At 41.2% G+C, this 14,036-nt stretch overlaps 1 protein-coding gene across 2 annotated transcripts in view; it reads right to left on the reverse strand.

The window, feature by feature from the left end:
* The window catches only part of LOC112247238 (ataxin-7), a 37,308-nt gene extending 27,089 nt beyond the window's left edge, over positions 1–10,219 (reverse strand). Inside the window, exons 1-2 of one of the 2 annotated variants that reach the window (XM_024415951.2) lie at positions 10,028–10,219; positions 3,551–3,650 (exon numbers count right to left, since the gene is read on the reverse strand). The gene's annotated coding sequence lies outside the window, so the exon portion shown is untranslated. Of the gene's footprint in view, positions 1–964; positions 1,165–3,550; positions 3,651–10,027 lie in introns of those variants that run through there. The other variant, XM_024415952.2, reaches the window with a different exon arrangement.
* Between the last annotated feature and the right edge of the window lie 3,817 nt (positions 10,220–14,036).

The following is a 14,036-nucleotide window of genomic DNA, read 5'->3' on the forward strand; positions in this document are numbered from 1 at the left end:
TGGGCAATCACAGATTCAACTTTAAAGGAGGGACATAACTTCACCTCCCTGAGCGCAAGAAACGTGGGAAATCCAGGTCACTTACAAGGGGTGTTAAAACGTAACTGCTTATCAATTTAAAATCATGCAGTCCCACATCAACTTCTTAAATGTAGCCTACGCCAAATTGATACATTTCACATTGTAGGCATTCGTTTGTTGTTGGGGTTTTTTTTTATCGAAAAAGCGGCTTTGTGAAAGAGAACTAACCAAATTATAGGGACCCAAAAATGTGTTAAAATGCCCTAATATTGAGAAAATAAATGTGTCACTTCATGACAGCCAGAATATCACTCGCTCTCAACTTCAGAATCGAAGGTGTGTAGCCTATGACTGAACAGTTCGTTTATATAAAAAAGTGCAACAATTATGACCGGTATTTTGTTTTATCGTCGACGGATGGGGGAAGAAATATACATTAATGTTATACTAAACTTCCTTAAAGCGCGACTGCTTTCCAGTAAATCGATTCATATTCCTCACAACCTTTTGCGTCAGTGTCATGTGGCGCAATGACGATCTAGGAACTTGGGAACACTTATTCACAAAACAAGCAGAAAGAAAGCTATAGTCCTTCCGTTAGAAAACAGTGATGGGATTGTTACGTTCTAAAAAAACTTCATTCAGATCTACAGTACTATAAGAGTTAAATAAAGCCTAACAAAAATGAATGTCTAATGACTTCAAGTTTATAGAAACGAAACATTTCCTAAAGGAATTATCCCTTACATTCAAATGGGATTCTGAATTACATGGAGTGAGTGGTATGAGCCAGGATGTCGTCAGATATTCTCTCATGTTTGCAACTCAGCACTACATCACAACATAAAATACTGTTGGGCAGAATCAATATGTATATAGTTAATATGTGGTTAATAAGTGGCAAAATCCTACACAACCATTATCAGTTTTCAATATTGCTTACCAGTAGAAACCAGAAATTACCAAATGCATTTTCAGTGCATCCACCAAAATTCAAGCGCCATACCTCTACTGCCATTACAATAGGCATACAATGGCTCAACTAACAAGGGGGCAGAGACTAGCCCTATAAATGACAACTTATCAGTTCACAAAATAGTAGGTTATGACAGAGCAAAAACCCTCCCCTCAAGATAACTTGTGGGCATGTTAAGAGTCTAGACCACATGTCATACTCACTCCATGGAGAGCCGAGTGTCTGCCAGTTTTCGCTCCTCCCTTGTACTTGATTGATGAATTAAGGTCACTAATTAGTAAGAAACTCACCTCACCTGGTTGTCTAGGTCTTAATTTAAATGGGGGGGGACAGCAGACACTCAGCCCTCTATGGAATTACTTTAACACCCCTGGTCTAGAGACATGTTAACATTTCTTGGCATATTAATTTCCAGACACATTTTCTAAAATATAAAAACGTTGCATCTTGTTGTTATGGTTATAGGGATGCTTGTGGATCCAAAAACCAAAAATGTCATACAAGACACACATTAATGCAGCTATCAAAGCATACATAGATAAGGATACTAAGCCTAACTAAATACATCCAAACATCACCCTGGTTCTATACCATATACACTCACCTTCCTCTGTATCGTGGTACAGTGCAACTTTTCTTTTTAAAAGGAGAACGAACTTCTGAACCTCTTCCGCATTTGTATTTGTGTGTGAATGGATAGGAGCAGAGGTATGGAGACAGAGGGATCTGGTTTTGGGTGAATGTATATGGTTCCGAAGGCGAGAGTGTTACCACTAAGCCAGACTCAGTGCAGCGTATTACAAAAAGAAAGTCATTGTTTACATGTGTGTGTGTGTATACTAATCAATTATAAAATCAACATATTACTTGGCAAATGTTCTGCATCTAACAGACTGACATAATAAGAATAAGGTTGGGATTCTTTAAAAATGACAAATGATAAATATTACACTTCCATGGTGGTCTACGCAGCTGTTATACCATATGTATTTAGGCCTCCTGCTTATCTGACCAACAGGTCTTCTGTGCTTCAAAAGGCCTTGGGCTCGTTTGAGGGCTAAGGCAACTGACTGTAGACAAAAGTCGAGGAGTGAAGTCGGGGGAGGTGATGTGCATCTGCGATAGCTGAAAGTCTGACACTGATGTGGTTTTCCAACAGCAAGGCTCAATGCAACATGGTAGTGTTGCCATTGTTTATAATTTTTCTTTATAAGGTTGTTAAACATGTCTCCGACCCCCATATCACACACTCACAAACCGAAAATATACACCGGGTGTACAAAACACCATGACAGACTGACCAGGTGAAAGCTATGATCCCTTACTGATGTCACTTGTTAAATCCACTTCAAATCAGTGTAGATGAAGGGGAGGAGACATGTTAAAGAAGGATTTTTAAACCTCGAGACAATTGAGACCTGGATTATGTAGGTGTGAATGGGCAAGACAAAAGATTTCAGTGCCTTTGAACTGGGTATGGTAGCAGGTGCCAGGCGCAACGATTTGAGTGTGTCAAGAACTGCAAAGCTGCTGGGTATTTCACACTCAACAGTTTCCCATGTGTATCAAAAATGCACCACCAACCAAAGGACATCCAGCTAACTTGACAACTGTTGGAAGCATTGGAGTCAACATAGACCAGCATCCCTGTGAAACGCTTGACACCTTGTAGAGTCCATGCCGCGACTAAGGCTGTTCTGAGGGCAAAAAAGGGGTGCAACTCAATATTAGGAAAGTATACAGTGTGTGTACATTGTACAATGAATTGGTGAGACAGCCTCAAATATCACATTAATTTGTACATATCCACTGTATAGACAAATAGTGGCAAAGTTGGTTCCTGTCAATCAGGTCTTTGGTTATGTTCCTGTTGGTAAAAAAACAGCTTAATGATTGGTTGACAATAGCGCCTCCCACAATGCAGGTGATGGCTGTTTGTGAAGCTCAACTGCAGAAACTTGCAGTCGACAGCAGTCAGAACTTCATGACCTTTGATAGCATGGTTTTTGTAAAGTTCATGCAGTCGACATGTAGGAGCAAGTTGGACCATTTTTTAATCCCCACAATGCAACACACTTTGACGACTTGAAAGAAGTGATCCACTCAAACAGGCCAACTGACTCGGGGAGCCAACGCAGCTCTTTAGGTATCAAACATACCTCCATTACACTTCACCCCACTTTGACTTCTTCCTCCTTCTCACAGAGACCTATTGGGGTCACTGAACATAATGTGACCCACAGGGTTCAAACCCAGGTCTATGGTGCAGCAGAAGAGCGCATTAGCCTACTAAGTCAAAGCCCAACTCTTCAGGACTCAGGCTAGGTTACTCATATGTAAGTTTGGTCATCAAAACACTTCCGTTACACTTATTAATGAAGTATCAATATCTTAGAGATTTTGTAATGCAATGGCAGCTGAAAAACTGCAGTCCTGAGAGAAGATTCTGACTGCAGCCATGTCTGTGGACTGTGGAGAGAGCCTCAAAACTGGAACCAGTGATGGTTAGAATTTCAGTAGAAAAACAGATCATTGTGCTCACTGAACCCTTACCTTGTCAAATGTGGAAAAGGGAACTCAATCGTAACTGGATCAGTAGAACCTCATCAGTTTGGGTGATCGCTGGTCGCCCCACACAAGTTGTGGAAGGAATCTGGGTGAGAGAAAGAGACGGGAGGAAAACATTTGTATCAGCTTCATTGTTTTCCTTGTCTTGATACCGTAATCACAGTTTAGGGAATTACGGGGTTGTTGGTCTGGACGATAACACCGCCTCGCATTCTCCTGGTGGATCTGGAGCCGCAGCTTTCACGCTAGCACGAGCTACTTATGGAGCTCCTCCCGCAGCAGAGTAATCCAATCCAATAAGCACTATCCCTGGTTAACCACTCCAGATCCCTGCTGTTTGCAGCCCAAACATCCCTTTAAAGATTATATTTTTGTTTTAAAGAACTTTAAACCATTGTAGGCTTCTCATCAATTCAACACAATGTGAATATTTTTTACCTTTATTTTTACCTTTATTTAACTAGGCAAGTCAGTTAAGAACAAATTCTTATTTTCAATGATGCCCTGCCTTGTTCAGGGGCAGAACAACAGATTTGTACCTTGTCAGCTCAGGGATTTGAACTTACAACCTTCCGGTTACCAGTCCAACGCTCTAACCACTAGGCCACCCTAGGCTACCCTAGTGACAACAGTATCAAAGATAGAGATTATATAGGTGAATATGAAGCCCTTTATGAGATGTATTGCCCCGTTTGCTACAGTGACAAGAATGTGAAGGAATTTCTACAACAGGCGTTGGAATGAGGGGATCAAATTGTCTTGTGCCAGAGTTGCATACAGTATAGAGTAGCTTATGCCTAGGCTATCATACAACAAAACTGTTGCTTGCTAATAGAGAGTTGCATTTCAATGAAGCTTAGCTTAATCAAAAGGATGTACACGTTAGAGCTGGGACAATAACAGAATTATCCATACCGAGCACTTCATGCAGGCATTTTTGCTGATATCATTCATTATGATAAGTAGCCTACACTAGAGAAATGTGAAGTTTGAAATGAAATAAGTTTGATAATATGGGTGATTGTTGCCATCAATTGCCCCATTAACAATCAAACTAGTAGTAGTAGTTTAAAAGGGTAATAAAAAAACAGTGGCGCACATTAACGTTAAAAATCATTATTTATCGTTATGGCATCAATCCAGGCAATTTATCACAATATGGATTTTTGTCCATATGGTCCAGCTCTAGTACACATCCATACATCACTAAACACAATAGGCCTAGGCTACATATACCACTGATGCGTCATGACTTCAACTAGCCTAGGCCTACAAGGCAACATAATGTAGACTACATTAGAGGACTTAAGCCTAGTTAATGCAAAAGTCACATTTCCAAATTGAACAACTAGCAAGTAATCTACTGAAATTCTGACACCAACAATGTGTTGGTTACTTTATTTACCAATCAGCTAGCATTAGCTGCATTATATGCAAACTAATAGTGAAAGAGTTACTTGTTAATTTGCTAAAACAATTACTAATCGAGAGCATTAGCTAGGTTAAATGTATTATTTGAGTGAACTACATTTGTGTTAAAAATAAAACGATTTACATAAGCAAATAAAAAAGGATTAGGCCAATTGTATACAATGTCTTTATGCTACATTTGGTTTTCAGTTACTCAAAATCCAATGCACTTTGGTCATGCAAATGATTGTTCATATGAATGACAACATTGTGGCACATACACACTCTTGCATGGTTCTTTGGAGGGTATTTCACTGCTCAACACCAATGTTCTCCGCACAAAATACATTTAACATTGTAAAAATAATAAATGCATAGTTTAGACTCCATTGAGACACACCCAGAGGTAACACCATACTTATTTGAATAGAATTGTATTTGTCACATGCGCCAAACACTGGGCCGTACGCACAAACCTCTATTGCTCCTTACGGTCAGATGCAGAGAAGTTGCCATACCAGAAAATGATGCAACCGGTCAGGATGCTCTCGATGGTACAGCTGTATAACTTTGAAGATCTGGGGACCCATGCCAAATCTTTTCAGTCTCCTGAGGGGGAAAAGGTGTTGTCGTGCCCTCTTCACGACTGTCTTGGTGTGTTTGGATGATGATAGTTTGTTGGTGATATGGACACCAAGGAACTTGAAACTCTTGACCCGCTCCACTACAGCCCACTCGATGTTAATGGGGGCCTGTTCGGCCCTCCTTTTCCTGTAGTCCAATGTGTCTTGCTCACATTGAGGGAGAGGTTGTTGTCCTGGCACCACACTGCCAGGTCTCTGACCTCCTCCCTATAGGCAGTCTCATCGTTGTTGGTGATCAGACCTACGACTGTTGTGTCGTCAGCAAACTTAATGGTGTTGGAGTCGTGCTTGGCCACACAGATGTGGGTGAGCAGGGAGTACAGGAGGGAACTAAACACGCACCCCTGAGGGGCCCCAGTGTTGAGGATCAGTGTGTCAGATGTGTTGTTGCCTAACCTTACCACCTGGGGGTGGCCCGTCAGAAAGCCCAGGATCCAGCTGCAGAGGGAGGTGATTAGTCCCTTGGTCCTTAGCTTAGTGATGAGCTTTGTGGGCACTATGGCGCTGAACACTGAGCTGTAGTCAATGAACAGCATTCTCACATTTGTGTGTTCCTTTTGTCCAGGTGTGAAAGGGTAGTGTGGGGTGCGATTGAGATTTAATCATCTGTGGATCTGTTGGGGTGGTATGCGAATTGTAGTGGGTCTAGGGATTCCGGGATGATGGTGTTGATGTGAGCCATAACAAGCCTTTCAAAGCACTTCATGGCTACAGATGTGAGTGCTACAGGCGGTAGTCATTTAGGCAAGTTACCGTTGCTTTCTTGGGCACAGGGACTATGGTGGTCTGCTTGAAACTAGAGGTTGACCGACTAAATCGGAATGGCCAATTAATTAGGGCCGATTTCAAGTTGTTTTCATAACAATTGGAAATCGGTAATTTCGCTTTTTTTTTTTTTTACACCTTTATTTAATCTTTATTTAGCTAGGCAAGTCAGTTAAGAACACATTCTTATTTTCAATCACAGCCTAGGTATGGTGGGTTAACTGCCTTGTTCAGGGGCAGAACGACAGATTTTTACCATGTCAGCTCAGGGATTCAATCTTGCAACCTTTCGGTTAACTAGTCCAACGCTCTAACCACCTGCCTCACGAGGAGCCCGCCTGTTACGCGAATGTAGTAAGAAGCCAAGGTAAGTTAAGCTAGCATTAAACTTAATCATAATCACTAGTTATAACTACACATGGTTGATATTACTAGTTTATCTAGCGTGTCCTGCGTTGCATATAATCGATGCATTCGCGAAAAAGGACTTTCGTTGCTCCAACGTGTACCCAACCATAAAATCAATACACAGAAGTATACATTTTTAAACCTGCATATTTAGCTAAAAGAAATCCAGGTTAGCAGGCAATATTAACCAGGTGAAATTGTGTCACTTCTCGTGTTCATTGCACGCAGTCAGGATATATGCAACAGTTTGGGCCGCCTGGCTCATTGCAAACTAATTTGCCAAAATTTTACGTAATTATGACATAACATTGAAGGTTGTGCAATGTAACAGCAATATTTAGACTTAGGGATGCCACCCGTTAGATAAAATACGGAACGGTTCCGTATTTCACTGAAAGAATAAACATTTTGTTTTCGAGATGATAGTTTCCGGATTCGACCATATTAATGACATAAGGCACGGAAGCTATACTGTTACACTGGCAATACTAAAGTGCCTATAAGAACATCCAATAGTCAAAGGTATATGAAATACAAATGGTATAGAGAAATAGTCCTATAATAACTTCAACCTAAAACTTCTTACCTGGGAATATTGAAGACTCAAGTTAAAAGGAACCACCAGCTTTCATATGTTCTCATGTTCTGAGCAAGGTACTTAAACGTTAGCTTTCTTACATAGCACATATTGCACTTTTACTTTCTTCTTCAACACTTTGTTGTTGCATTATTTAAACCAAATTGAACATGTTTCATTATTTATTTGAGGCTAACTTGATTTTATTTATGTATTATATTAAGTTAAAATAAGTGTTCATTCAGTATTGTTGTAATTGTCATTATTACAAATACATTTTTAAAATCAGCTGATTAATCGGTAACAAAAATCATAATCGGTCTACCTCTACTTGAAACATGTAGATTTTACACACTCGGTCAGGAAGAGGTTGAAAATATCAGTGAAGACACTTGCCAGTTGGTCCGCACATGCTCTGAGTAGACATCCTGGTAATCCGTCTGGCCCCGCGGCCTTGTGAATGTAGGTCTTGCTCACATCAGCTACGGAGAGCGTGATCACAGTCGTCCAGCCAGCTTTGTGCTCTCATGCACGCTTCAGTGTTGTTTGCTTCAAAGCGAGCATAAAAAGGCATCTGGTAGGCTCGTGTCACTGGGCAGCTCGCGGCTGTGCTTCCCTTTGTAGTCTGTAATCGTTTGCGAGCCCTGCCACAGCCGTCAAGCATCAGAGCTGGGGTAGTAGGATTCAATCTTAGTCCTGTATTGACACTTTCCTGTTTGATGGTTCGTTGAGGGCATAGCGGGATTTCTCCGAATTAGTGACCCGCTCCTTGCAAATGTGGCAGCTCTCGCCTTTAGCTCGGTGCGGATGTTGCATCGAAGACGATGTCTTCGATGCACTTATTGATGAAGCCGGTGACTGGTGGTATACTCCTCAATGCCATTGGATGAATCCCGGAATCAAAGCATCAAAGCTGGGACCGAGAGACTGAAAAACAGCTTCTATCTCAAGGCCATCAGACTGTTAAACAGCCACCACTAACATTGAGTGGCTGCTGCCAACACACTGACAATGACACTGACTCAACTCCAGCCACTTTAATAATGGGAATTGATGGGAAATGTAAATATATCACTAGCCACTTTAAACAATGCTACCTTAAATAATGTTACTTACCCTACATTATTCATCTCATATGCATACGTATATACTGTACTCTATATCATCGACTGCATCCTTATGTAATACATGTATCACTAGCCACTTTAACTATGCCACTTGGTTTACATACTCATCTCATATGTATATACTGTACTCGATATCATCTACTGTATCTTGCCTATGCTGCTCTGTACCATCACTCATTCATATATCCTTATGTACATATTCTTTATCCCCTTACACTGTGTATAAGAGTTTTTTGGAATTGTTAGTTAGATTACTTGTTGGTTATTACTGCATTGTCGGAGCTAGAAGCACAAGCATTTCGCTACACTCGCATTAACATCTGCTAACCATGTGTATGTGACAAATAAAATTTGATTTGGAAGATATTCCAGTCTGTGCTAGTAAAATAGTACTGTAGTCTCTGTGTGGTGTAAAGATGGTCTAGAGTTTTTTTTCTCCAAGACCACCTTTAGGCCGTTATTGTAAATAAGAATTTGTTCTTAACTGACTTGGCTAGTTAAATAAAAATAAAACCTCATTAGGTCTAATGGTGGCCCTGTGCCTTCCGGGATCCTTGGGATGTTCCCCCCATTGAATTTGAAATTTAAAATTGTTTAAGGCATGGTTTCTCAAACTCGGTCTTCAGGGACCACGTTTTGGTTTTTGCCCTACCACTACACAGCTGATTCAAATAATCATCAAGCTTTGGTATGTTAAAAATATATATTTATTTAACTAGGCAAGTCAGTTAATTAAGAACAAAATCTTATTTACAATGACGACCTACCCTGGCCAAACCCTAACAACGCTGGGCGCCGCCCTATGGGACCCCCAATTCCGGCCGTTTGTGATACAGCCTGGAAATGAACCAGAGTCTCTAGTAACACCTCTACCACCGAGATGCAGTGCCTTAGACCGCTGCGCCACTCGGGAGCCCAAGTGATCATTTGAATCAACTGTGTAGTGTTAAGGCAAAAATCAAAACGTGCACCCCTTGGGGTCCCGAGGACCGAGTTGGGGAAACACTGGATTAAGGTTGGGTTAGGGACGTCCCAAGGATTCCGAGTAGCACTGACCATCTCACGCTCCCGCAAGAGTAGGCCGTCAAAGACTATATAAAGACGAGATGTTTTTGACTAAGATGAAAACGTGTCAGTTTATCACTTTTACGAGGTTGGCGTAATAACGTGTTCAACTACTTAAGACATTGTCTCGAATATAGCTAGTGCCTTTAGATTTCGAGAAAAATAAACTACTAAGGACATTTTTTTCTCTCAGTTTTTCACTCAAACTTCTCAAACACCAACCCCGGCATGGTCTGCTTGGTGTTTCGCAAGCGTTCCCGGAAGTCTCGCGATGTTGCGTCTCTGGTTTAGAAACTCTGTGCCCATATCACCAAACTAGATAATTTCGCAGTCAATCGAGGAGTGGCTAGCTAGCTATCATTAGCGCTAACTCAAGTAAGCTAGCTTGCTGGCCAGCCATATCTTCCAATGAACCTGGCAGAAGTCATTAACAGCCGACATAGAAACATGATGAATTTGCACTTACCAAGGTCCTGGACGTTGGGGATGCAAATGTGACGGCAGACAGATAAAAATCTGTTGAATGTGGCGGATATTAAAGTATGGAGATCGTGCAGAAAGAACGAATGCAATGCTCACTGACTGTGGAGGTCTTTACCAGGTGCTTCCATGTCTGTTTACCAAACTGCATTCTGGGATGCAGACGTCACATTTTTTTTACAGTCTATACTTCACGCACGCACGTCGCTGCCGTGCCAGCTGTTTTTTTACCCGTTCTTTTATTCCACAATGGGTTTCAAAGAGCTGAAACTGGTAGCATTTGGTGTCTTGTCACAGGGGCCAAGTAACAATTTTCAGCAAAATACATGCACCGTTATCGTGATCGAAGAGGAGTAGTTTCACGAGATTCTCATGCTGTCAAAATTAACACGAGCTGGTCTTTTGACCAATCCGTGCCCTTTTTTTCCCCAGAGGCGGGGTATTTCCAGTAGCGCTGGGGTGCGTTCAGTCAGAGATACTTTTAAGGAGATGGGAAACCCATTGGAATTGTATTAACGCCCGTATACGTTGCCCATACAGCATCAATGGGCCGCGCGGTGCATTATGGGTGATTATAGTATAGCGCTAGCACCACAGAGTTTCTATACCCAAAGACGCAACACTGCGAGACTTCCGGGAACATTTTGACCATGGAGACCAGGTCAGGGTTTGGGGTTTGAGAAATCAATGAGGGAAGTGAACATTCTCTTCCTTAGCTTGTTAATTTTCTCGGAATCTAATGGCACAACCTAGATTTGAGACAATGTCTTAGGTAGTTGAGGATGTTAAAGACAACTTTATATTGAATGAGTGGGTTTGAGTTGATAGCCTGCACATGCGCAGTTCGACGCAAAACGACCGGTAGAGCTGAGTACGTATTTATGCGCATGCGCTTAGCTAACCAACGTCGCCATGACATCGCCTACAAGCGTGACTCGGGATTTCCATTGGAGAAGCAGTTTCTGCCTATCTTTAAACTGAACTCTTTGAAAGTACTACCACATACATGAAGAAAGGATAGGGACAACTGTGCCAAAAATCTGTCTGGTGGTGCAGGTGGTGTTGTTTCGTTTCTTCCAGAAACGAGGAGTTTTTGTATGGAGGTCAATGAGAGAGTTGAATTTGGTGCTCTAAAATGTAATGGCTTATTTTCTATGTGAGGTTTATTTGATCAAATATACGTTTTGTAATGCTTAGGTTGTTACGAGTGTACTGGTGTAAGTAGGACACGTGACACCCCGGCAACTTTGAGAAAAACACTATATTGGAGTTTCGAGATGGCTATGCATATTCATGACATGTGGCTAGTAGCATAGCATCTCTCTCGATTCAATACAGGCGGCTGACGTCAACACCCTCATCGAATATAAAATAACGAAATGTATCCACCAATCCAAAGAGAGCAATAGGTGGGAGCTTGTCTTGTCATTATATCAAAATCTCTGATTACTTCAAGGAATGAATGTGAGCACAGAGATCCAACACGAGCACGAATTTCATGAACAAGAAGCTCAAGATTGCAAAACTTTTCCAGGATTTGAGATAATTAACTTGTCCTCTGTAATATTGTATAGCTTTGAAATCGTGACATTACGTACTTTCGAGGAAAATAGACAGGTTTGAGGGCTGCACATGCGGCGTTTGGAGCAAGACGTCCGTTAGACCTGATGACGTGTTTCTACGCATTAGCTTTGCTGGAATCGCCTACAAGTGAGATAGGGGATTTCTATTGGAATAGATGTTTTAGCCTTGCAATCTTCATACTTTACTTTGGTTCTACTAGGTTTTTATCAAAGATTTGTATAACTTACCCTTAGCTCATTGTTCTATCTGTACTTTTATGTTCTGAATGCAGCCCTTTTTATTTCCTTTAACAATAAAGTTAAATTAAAAGAAGAGTAAATTTACCTGGAGAAATGGGTGCTGTAACTGATGGAGATTGTTCATTGTTTGATATTACCCAATTAGCTAGCATACTAATGTGTTATTGAGATTGGTTTCTTAATCATACTACCTGTCTAAATAGTTCTGTGTATTTGAAGTGGCCACTTAAATCTAATTTTGAAGGCATCAGCTACATTGAATAACGATACAGAACATGTATTGTTAACTATGCTAGCTAGCTAAAATGCTAGCCTGTGGTGCCATTTAGCCAACTCAGTTATAGCTCGGGGATTTGAACTTACAACCTATCTTCTGTATACCAGCCCTACCTTGTCACAACACAACTGATTGGCTCCAAGAAAGAAAAACATTCCACAATTTAAGTTTTAACAAAGCACACCTGTTGATTGAAATGCATTCCAGGTGAAGACCTCTTGAAGCTGGTTGAGAGAATGCCAAGAGTGTGCAAAGCTGTCATCAAAGCAAAGGGTGGCTACTTTGAAGAATCTCAAATAAACTTATCAAAATATATTTTATAAGTTATTTGGTTACTACATGATTTCATATTTGTTATTTCATAGTTATGATGTATTCACTATTATTGTACAATGTAGAAAATAGTACAAATAAAGAAAAACCATTGAATGAGTAGGTGTATTCAAACTTTTGTCTGGTACTGTACATGTGTATTGCAGTTTTCAGGAGAGCATTTCCCTACAACGTTTGGTTCCTGTATTCAGGGCATGTGACCAATAAACTTTGATTTGATTTGATGACAGCCAGGGACTAATTTTGAAAATGTACTGGGCAGGGGCGCAGCCTTGGGTGGGCCTCCACCCACTGGGGAGCCAGTCCCAGTCAATCAGAATGTGTTTTTCCGCACAAAAGAGCTTTATTACAGATATAAACACTCCTCAGCACTCACTCATTTCCCTTTAATGGGTACAAAACAGCCGTTGTCATTCCTGGAAATCGTATCTTACGGTATGTTTCACTTTCATTTCTTCATTGAAAGTTAGTGCGAATGGTGAGTCATGGCATCATTCCTAGGCTAGACCAGTAGATGGACCTGTTTCACCATAACATTTCAAATCAAATTTTATTTGTCACATACACATGGTTAGCAGATGTTAATGTGAGTGTAGCGAAATGCTTGTGCTTCTAGTTCCGACAATGCAGTAATAACCAACAAGTAATCTAACTAACAATTCCAAAACTACTGTCTTATACACAGTGTAAGGGGATAAAGAATATGTACATAAGGATATATGAATGAGTGATGGTACAGAGCAGCATAGGCAAGATACAGTAGCTGATATCGAAGACAGTATATACATATGAGATGAGTATGTAAACAAAGTGGCATAGTTAAAGTGGCTAGTGATACATGTATTACATAAGGATGCAGTCGATGATATAGAGTACAGTATATACGTATGCATGAGATGAATAATGTAGGGTATGTAAACATTATTTAAGGTAGCATTGTTTAAAGTGGCTAGTGATATATTTACATCATTTCCCATCAATTCCCATTATTAAAGTGGCTGGAGTTGAGTCAGTGTCATTGTCAGTGTGTTGGCAGCAGCCACTCAATGTTAGTGGTGGCTGTTTAACAGTCTGATGGCCTTGAGATAGAAGCTGTTTTTCAGTCTCTCGGTCCCAGCTTTGATGCACCTGTACTGACCTCGCCTTCTGGATGATAGCGGGGTGAACAGGCAGTGGCTCGGGTGGTTGATGTCCTTGATGATCTTTATGGCCTTCCTGTAACATCTGGTGGTGTAGGTGTCCTGGAGGGCAGGTAGTTTGCCCCCGGTGATGCGTTGTGCAGACCTCACTACCCTCTGGAGAGCCTTACGGTTGAGGGCGGAGCAGTTGCCGTACCAGGCGGTGATACAGCCCGCCAGGATGCTCTCGATTGTGCATCTGTAGAAGTTTGTGAGTGCTTTTGGTGACAAGCCGAATTTCTTCAGCCTCCTGAGGTTGAAGAGGCGCTGCTGCGCCTTCTTCACGATGCTGTCTGTGTGAGTGGACCAATTCAGTTTTTTCTGTGATGTGTAAGCCGAGGAACTTAAAACTTGCTACCCTCTCCACTACTGTTCCATCGATGT

The sequence above is a fragment of the Oncorhynchus tshawytscha genome, linkage group LG02 (genome assembly GCF_018296145.1).
Source record: "Oncorhynchus tshawytscha isolate Ot180627B linkage group LG02, Otsh_v2.0, whole genome shotgun sequence".
Lineage (NCBI taxonomy): Eukaryota > Metazoa > Chordata > Actinopteri > Salmoniformes > Salmonidae > Oncorhynchus > Oncorhynchus tshawytscha.